Source organism: Elephantulus edwardii, unplaced genomic scaffold (assembly GCF_000299155.1).
Source record: "Elephantulus edwardii isolate Elephantulus edwardi_28Jun2011 unplaced genomic scaffold, EleEdw1.0 scaffold00052, whole genome shotgun sequence".
In the NCBI taxonomy this organism is placed as follows: domain Eukaryota; kingdom Metazoa; phylum Chordata; class Mammalia; order Macroscelidea; family Macroscelididae; genus Elephantulus; species Elephantulus edwardii.
The window spans coordinates 260,802-269,521 of NW_006399802.1; positions in this window are offsets into that span (position 1 = coordinate 260,802).

The window sequence follows — 8,720 nt, forward strand, 5'->3', positions numbered from 1 at the left end:
GGTCCTGAGGGCCTCTGCACCCACCTGTCTCCCACCTTCTAGTCCACTGGCCCCGAGCTCGCTTGCTACTCTTCTGTCCGTACTCGGATGCTTTGTGTTATCTCTGTGACTGAACAGTTGATAACTTTGCCCTGTGACTTCCAGTCACAAAAGAGGAAGATGTGAGCAAGTCCTCACCAGATGGATTCAATGAAGCAGAAGACATCCCTTAGCCCAGGCCAGGGGGCACAGAGCAGGGGAAACTGAGGTCCAGAGCGTGGGGGTAGGGTCTGGGAGTCCAAGCCTCTATTTTGGCCTGACCATATCCTATTCTTTCTCCTTTCATGTATCTCAGACCCACTTTGGCAATGCTGGGCTCCTGATCTGCTGCTTTAATTGCCTCCTCCCTTCCTGACTGTCCAGTCCACCGAGACCTGTGGAGTCAGAATTATTTGTGCCCAACTGGCCCCCAGAAGCTGAGTCCCTGCTCTAGGGTAGGACCTTATTGTCTCCATTAGACCAGGAGCCCCTGGATCCCTACCATCCTGGAGTTTCCATCAGATAGGGGTTCCTAGAAAGGAGTTTCTTGATGGGGTGGAGCTCACCTCCCCAATAGTTTGGGGCTTCCAGGGCACATTAACTGCCCACCTTCCATCTTGCTGGTGAGAAACCACCCCCCTCCCCTCCACAGGGAAGTTCTTACTCACAGGCCTTTTCTGGTAATGCTGAGATCCTTCCAGAGGATGCAGGGGGCCTGGAACTAAGTGGTTTCTCCTCTAAAAACACCCAAGAGTTCATAGCCTTGCCCTGCCACCCCAGTAACAAATCAACCCCTTCCTGCCCCCATCCTGCCCCTGCCAGCCTCATGACATCCTCTCACGCTGCTGCAGCCGAACTATTGTGCAGGATCCAGAAGGTGGGGCCAGGAAGCAGAGGCCTGAGAGTAGGCAGGGGCTGGGGTGATAATGAGGGACCCCACTGGGAGCTCAGCACAGCAGCCTTCCAGATTGTATGCTGAAGAAGCAAATCTCCTATGCACCCATTAGGGTGGATGGCATCAGTGGGGAACAAGATGTTGTCCAGAGATGAAGAAAGGCTGCAGATTCCTAACAGAGGTGAAACTAAGCTGGGAACTGAGGGTGCAGACTCTGGTCCAACCAAGAGTTGTATGTTCTTGGTTTTGCTTTTGGTTTTCCTCTTAGTTTCCTAGTAAAGCTCTTCCTTGAAACACACTCTCAACATTGTCCTCTCACACTCAGCTCTGAGAAGGACCCAGTGGCCAAGAGGCACTTGTAGAAGGGAAGGGTTTGGCTGATGGAGGACAGAGAGACAACCACAGAGGGAGAATGCTGATGGAGATGCTCCCCACCATTCTTCTACTCCTCTGTTGTTGGTGTGGGGTGCCATCAAGTCAACTACTCCTCATAGCGACCTTATAAACAGCAGATCTGAGCCTTGCACCACTCTGCCCCCTTTCACAATTTCGGATATGTTCAAGCCCACTGTTACAGTCACTGCGTCCATCCATCTTGAGTGTCTTCCTATCATTATGTGACCCTCAATCTTGCCCAGTATGATATCTTTTTTCTAAGGACTGATCCCTGATCCCGTCTAACATCAGATGCGCAAAGTATGAGACAACGTTTCACCATCCTCGTCTCTCTAAGCAGAACCTTGGATACCCTTCCTCCAGACAGACTGTTTGCTCTTTCAGCAGTCCAGGCTCCACTCCACCACCACCACACTCAAAGGCATCAAGTCTGGCGTCTGTATTCATTGTCCAACTTTCAGAAGCATAAAGAACTCTAAAAAGGCCTACTTCTGGGCATAAGGTGGGGCTTTGTGCACGACAAGGGGTAGGGGTGGGGAAACCCCCACCCCAGTGTGTGACATCCACGCCCCCAGCAACCCCCTCTGCAGCTGTGGAGAGGTAAACGGAAGGGGAAAGAGAGCTTTCTCTCAAACTAACAGTTTTTATTTTGTGATGTTTAGCAGAGACCCCCAACCCACAGAAGCTGCCCACTAAGATATCTGTGTAATGTGTTTGAGGAAGAGAGAGGCATGTGTGCACGCTCATGCTCCCAGGTCTTCGTGATCTGTTCCTGAGTGTCTGTGTGAAGTGAGCATCTATGTTTATCAAAGTCTGTCTGGAAGAGTAAACACTGAGCACTCTAGTGGGTCGAAGGATGTCTGTGATAGCTGGTGGGTTTTTTGTTTTTGTTTCTGGGGCAGGGCATTATATATGATTTGTTAAAAAGTGTTAAAAAGTCATGGCCAAAGATTCTTTATGTATTCGTAAGGGTCACGTTCCCTAAGGTGTCCCTGCAGCTGTTAACCGTCTCTGCTTGGTTAAGGTTTCCAGCAACCCATCCCTGGGCACCCTGCCAAGGCCTTCCCCAGATAACAGACACTGTATGTTGGTGACTCCCTGGAGGCCTCAGGGGGCTGTGAGAATAAGTGGGGGCGTGTAGAGCAGCTGGTGGCAGCGTGGTGTGCGTGTATCCGTGGGCTGGAGGGGGTGGGTGAGTGTACACACAGCAGTATGTGTACCAACTTCAGGATTACTTACTGAAGCCCCATAAACTATAGCTAAAGCCCAAGAATGAGAGAGAATATCCTAATCATTCAAGACTGATTCATCCAAGTGAACACAGAGCAACAAACAAAAAAGCCCTCCCAGCTACCAAATTGGCTCCAGCTCCATCAGGTGACCTTCCAGCAGGTTTTGGAGACTATAAGTTGTACAGGAGAAGACGACTTCTCTCTTTCTTCTGCAGAGCGCACAGGTGTGTTCAAACTGCCAACCTTCCAGTTAGCAGCCCAATGATGCATTATGCACTATGCCACCAGGGCACCACAGGTGAACGTGGCCAGGTAAAATGCCAAGACTGAGCTCCCAGGGTGCACTCTGAAAGAGGGTCAATAGGCATCCATGTAACTTGGTTCTTGGAGAGATTTCAGAAGAGAAACTGCCCAGATGGAGCTAGGATGAGGTTAGCTGCCCCAGGGAGCCTTAGAGGACCTGACTCTCCAGCCTTAGAGGACCTGACCAGGCTTGGTTCTGTTTCTCTCCTCTGGCTGTTTTGGTAATGATCACATGTCTTCTCATGTGACATCATGCGTTCTTTGTTTCAGACCATCACAGACTTTTTTGGTCAGTAGATATAAACATGAGATTCTTCCGCTTACTTATGTGTACATCTTGTGGGATCTTGGGAATAATTGACATTCACATTTCTTTTGGATGTCAAGTACAACTATCAGAAATACCTAGGATATTTTAGAGCCGAAGACTGCTGATTTCCAGGACCATACTGTCATCATCCCTGTCCGACCCTGTGCCGTTCTCATCATCTCTGACACACTTGAACCCATGGCTGCAACCGCTATGTCGATCCATCTCGTTGAAGGTCTTCCTCTCTTTCGATGATCCTCCACCATGATGTCCCTTTTCAAAAAATAGCCCCTCTCAACAACATGCCCAAAGTATGTGAGATGAAGCTTTGCCGTCCTTGCCTCTAAGGAGCACTGTTAGTGAACTTTCTCCAAGATACACCTATTTGTTCTTTGGGCAGTCCATGAGATATTCAGTACTCTTTTTTTCAGATACCCTGTACTCTTCTACACCACCATAACTCAAAGATATAAATTCTTCTTCTGTTATCCATATTCTTTGTCAGATCTCAGATGCACAGTGATTGAAAAGACCATGACCTGAATCAGGCACATCTTCGTCATTAAACTGATATCATTGCTTCTCAATACTTTGTCAGGTCCCTGACATCAGATTTTCAATACACAGGATAGAAAAAGGCTCCGATTTATTGTTCACAAGGTCACAATAAATTGTACTTAACTTGGCACCTAACAACAATATAATCATCTGAGATCCTAAAGTACTTTCTTTTCCGCATCTGGCCTCTCCACTGCCTATTACAGGGAATGGGGTGTTAAAAGAGACAGACAACAGGAGAGAGTCTAGAAGCTATGGCATCTCATCTAGAAAGACTTTTCATTGCAGAAGAGGACTCATCATGGTAGAAGTCCAGTGAACACTAGGAAATCAAAGATATCTCCTAAAATTTGAAAGTCAGATTCTATTTCTAATCTTCTAAGTCTTTGAGAAACAGCATCTTTTCCTAACCAGGATAACAAAGTGTCTGTGATGGAGTGCATCAGGGATGCATCCTGTCTCCATAACTTTTCAACCAATATGCTGAACAGATCATTCAGGAAGCTGGACTTTATTAAGAGAAACGTGGCATTAAGATTAGAGAAAGACTCATCAATAATCTGTTACACAGATGACACAACCTTGCTTTGCCAAAACTGAGGGCTTGAAACATTTGCTGCAGAAGAACAAGGACTGCATTGTTCAGTAGAGATTGAAACTCAACATCAAGAAGACAAAAGATTCACAAGAAGTGACACTGTAATCCCAGAGGTATGTGGTTCGAATCCACCAGATGCTCTGCTGGAGAAGTGGGGCAATCTCCTTCTGTACCAGTCAGGATTTGACTGGTACACACACAAAAAACAAAAATTTTTTTTAATTTTCTTTTATTATTTTTTTGTGTGTGTGTACCATCAAATTGGATCTGACTGGTACGGGAGGAGATTGCCCCTCCTTCTCCCGCAGAGCATCTGGTGGATTCGAAAACCGCATACCTCTGGGATTGCAGTGCAGCTTCTTGCCACTAGGCCACCAGAGCTCCCCTAAAAAACAAAATTTTTTAAAAAAGAAGACAAAGATTCTCACCACTGAAAGAACCATGATATATGGGGAAGAGATTGAAATTGATAACAATTTCAGCTTGTTTGGTTCCACGGTCAACACCCATGGTACTGGTACTCAGGAAATCAAGAGATGAGTTGTATTAGGAAAATTTGCTGTCAGAGACCTCTTCAGAGTGCTAAAAACCAACAGTCTAAAGATTAAGGTGCACCTGATCCAAGCCATGGTGTTTGCAATTATTTGCTATGCATCAGAGAGCCGGATAATGACTAAGGTTGACAGAAGAACAATTGATGCCTTTGAGTTGTGGTGTTGGAGAAGAGTATTGAACATAACTTGGACTACCAAAAGAACAAACAGGATTGTCCTGGAAAGGGTGAAACCAATTGGTTCCTTAGAGGAAAATATTTTTTTTCCATACTGGTTTATTTACAAAGTTTGAATACATTGTTTTTTTACACCAGGATCTTTCCCATTTTTTTCACCCCCACCCACATCAAATTGCATGACCCTATGATTAACCTCCCCATCCCATCCTCAGCCCTCTGCCATCTGATATACTTAGGGCATGTTGCCAAGAAGGATCTGTCCTTGGAGAAGGACATGTTTGGACAGAAGAGGAGACAGCACAAGAGAGGAAGACCTAGGAGGAGATGTATTGACACAGTAACAGGGGTGTTAGGGGTAGGCATATCAGAAAAAATTACATTGGCTCAGGATAGGGCAGGATTCAGAGCTATTGTACACAGGGTCACTATGTGTCTCAAGCAACTTGACAACACATAACAACAACGGAAAAAGAGATAAAGTGATGCAATGCATGAGGGACTCAACTAGGCTATTACTTACATTGGAGATGGAAGAAGGAGGAAATAAGTCAAAGAATGTAGGTGTTCTTACAAGTCAGATCCACTGCCATTGAGTTCATGCCCACTCATGGCAGCCCTCTATCAAGTTTACGAGACTTTTTATGGGCAGAGACTGTCCATCTTCCTCCTTAGGAACAGCTAGTGAATTAGAGCCAACATGTAATGAACTACACCACTAGGACTCATGCAGAAAGCATAAAGAAAAAAAGAATTCTCTTCTAGCGGGGACGTGGCCAGGAGGGACCTGTCCTTGGAGAAGGACATCATGTTCAGACAGAAAGAGGGAAAACACAGGAGAGGAAGACCCCTGGATGAGATGGATTGATACAGTAACTGAGGCAATGGCGATAGGTATGTCAGTCAGTGAGACTGGCTAAGGGCAGGGCAGGCTTCAGAGCTGTTGTACATAGGCTCACTATGAGTCATAGGTGACTCAGTGGCACATAACAACATACATCTCATGGTTGCTACTATCAAGGGTGTCAATGTGGATCCAAGCAAGATGAAATCAGTTACACTTCAATCTTTTCTCTGTCTTTTATGATGTCGCCTATATTGACCCACTGGTGTATATTTTTGTTTTCTTGATGTTGTGATGTAATCTATATTTGAGTCTCTGCAGCAAGTGCCTCAGGCCCTCCTTGCTTTCAGCAAGCAAAGTTGTGTCATCTGCATAACACAGATTATTGATGAGTCTTCATAAATCATAATAAACAATGACTTATAGAAGAATGGAATCCCAGAACATTTGATTGTGCTTATGCAAAACTTATACTTGAACCAGGAGGCAGTCAGAACAGAGCAAGGAGACATTGCATGGTTCAAAAGTGAGAAGGATGTACATCAGGGATATATTCTGTTTCCATACCTTTTCAGTCTATAGGCAGAATAGATAATCCAGGAGACTGGCTGTACGAGGAGGAATGTGGCATCAGGATTGGAGGAAGATTCATCAGCAATCAGCGTTATGCAGATAACACAACCTGCTTGCTGAAACTGAGGAGGACCTGAAGCACTTGCTGCAGAAGGTCAAGGACTGCAGTCTTCAATATGGATTGAAGCTCAACATCAAGAAAATAAAGATTCTCACCACTGGGTCAATTGGCACCATCATTTTGGATGGTGAAGAGATTGAGATTGTTAACAGTTTTAATTTGCTTGGCTCCATCATCAACACTCTTAGTACCCTTGGCCAGAAAATCAAAAGAAGAATTGCTTTGGGAAAGTCAACTCTCAGAGACTTCTCCTGAAGTACTGAAGAACAACAAAGTCAATCTGAAGGCTAAGGTGTGCCTGATCAAGGCATAGTCTTCACAATTGCATGCTATGCATCAGAGAGCTGGACAAAGACTAGGGATGACTGAAAGAGAATTACTGCCTTTGAGCTTTGGTGCTGGAGAAAAGAGTTGAATATACCATGGACTGCTAGGAGAACAAACAGGTTTGTCCTGACAAAGGTGGAACCAGTCTGCTCCTTGGAGACAAGGATTCTGAAGCTTTTTCTGACATATTTTAAACATGTTACAAGAGGGGACCGGTCCTTGGAGAGGGACATCATGTTTGGGAGGGTGAAGGGACAGCACAGGAGAGGAAGATGGATTGATTCAGTCACTGGGGAAATGGGGTTAGGTGTAACAGAGACAATAAAGTTGGCACAAGATAGAGCAGGGTTTAGGGCTCTTGTACACAGGGTCACTAAGAGCTGCAAGCAACTCAACAGCATATAACAACAACAACATTATTATTTAGGTAAATAATAATAGCACTAATTTTAAAATTAAAGCCAGATTCGAGCAACAAATTATATAAGCATAAGATAAGGAGAATCTTTGCACAAAGTCTCAGGGAGAAACTGGTAGAATTTTAGAGCTGGAAGGGAGAGCCCAATACATTTACTTTACACACAAGGAAATAAGGCTCTGTAGCTCAGCTATGTGACTAAGAGGGCTTGTAGGGGAAAGCTGCACTAATAGGACTCCAGGTTGTTTATCAAATATGTCAAACATTGAGCCAGCCATACCTTCAGCCTGTTTCAAGGGGATACTCAAAATATAATCAACTATTGTTTCTTTAAAAAAATTGCTTGTAACTGGCCACTCCCTTGAAGGAGCAGCAGAGGCATATGAACTCACTGTGCATGGTGCAGACATTGCCAGGGACTCAGAGGCATTCCCTGGCCTCATCTATGTGGTGCCCAGAAGCCCAGCTTCCCTTTGCCAGCCCTGCACCTCTTTGCAGGTTGTCTCTGGTGTCTCAGAGCTCTGCCCATACACATGGCAGGCCCAAAGTGCTTGATGATCAATGTCAGCCCCCACCTCCAAGGGCAGCTCTCAAACAATGACTGATAGGAACTGGCATTTAAATACAGCATTTCCCTCACCTGCTAACAGCAGACATCCCTTTCTAATTCCTGATTTTAATGGACATGGCCTTAGTGTTTCATCTTAATCGAATTTATTAGATTTTAGTAAATTGTCTTCATTATATTTAAGTGATTTTCTTCTTTTTCTGTTTTAGTTACAGCTTGTATTTAGAAATGGTATTAAATAATACTGACTATATATATAGTTGTTGTATATATTAAATAAGGGAAATTTTCTTTTTTATAGTCTTAACTAGTTTAAATGACATAGAAGTTATTGCTTAAGATTAGCTAAAACTAAAAAAAAAAGATTAGCTAAAACTCAACTGTAACACCAACTGAATGCAGCTGTTTTCAAAATTCAATCTTGAATCATAGATCCAGATTTTTTTTCTATTATGAGCACTTTATTTCCATAGAAGGTACAATCTCTCAGGGGTTTCATAATTTAAAAAGCTACAATCACATCCTGTTGTATCTACAAACAGAACAAAAGCCATGCTGTAAAGCGGACCGTTCAGCTCTGATCACATACATTTCCACAGCCTTTATGGAATCTTCACAAAGAAATGTCTCCTCCTACTTCATTCTTCCCTCTTGTCACTGAAGCAGCTCTGTAGCCCGCGCGTCAGCATGGTGGGCCCCTGGATCAAGTGGCTCTCGTCAGCCTTGCTGCTGTGTCTCCTGGTCAGCCTTCACCAGGTTTCAGCCCAGTGTGATTTCTTACTCAAGTGCACCAAATGCTGTGGTGACAGATGCTGCGAAAATGAGGATG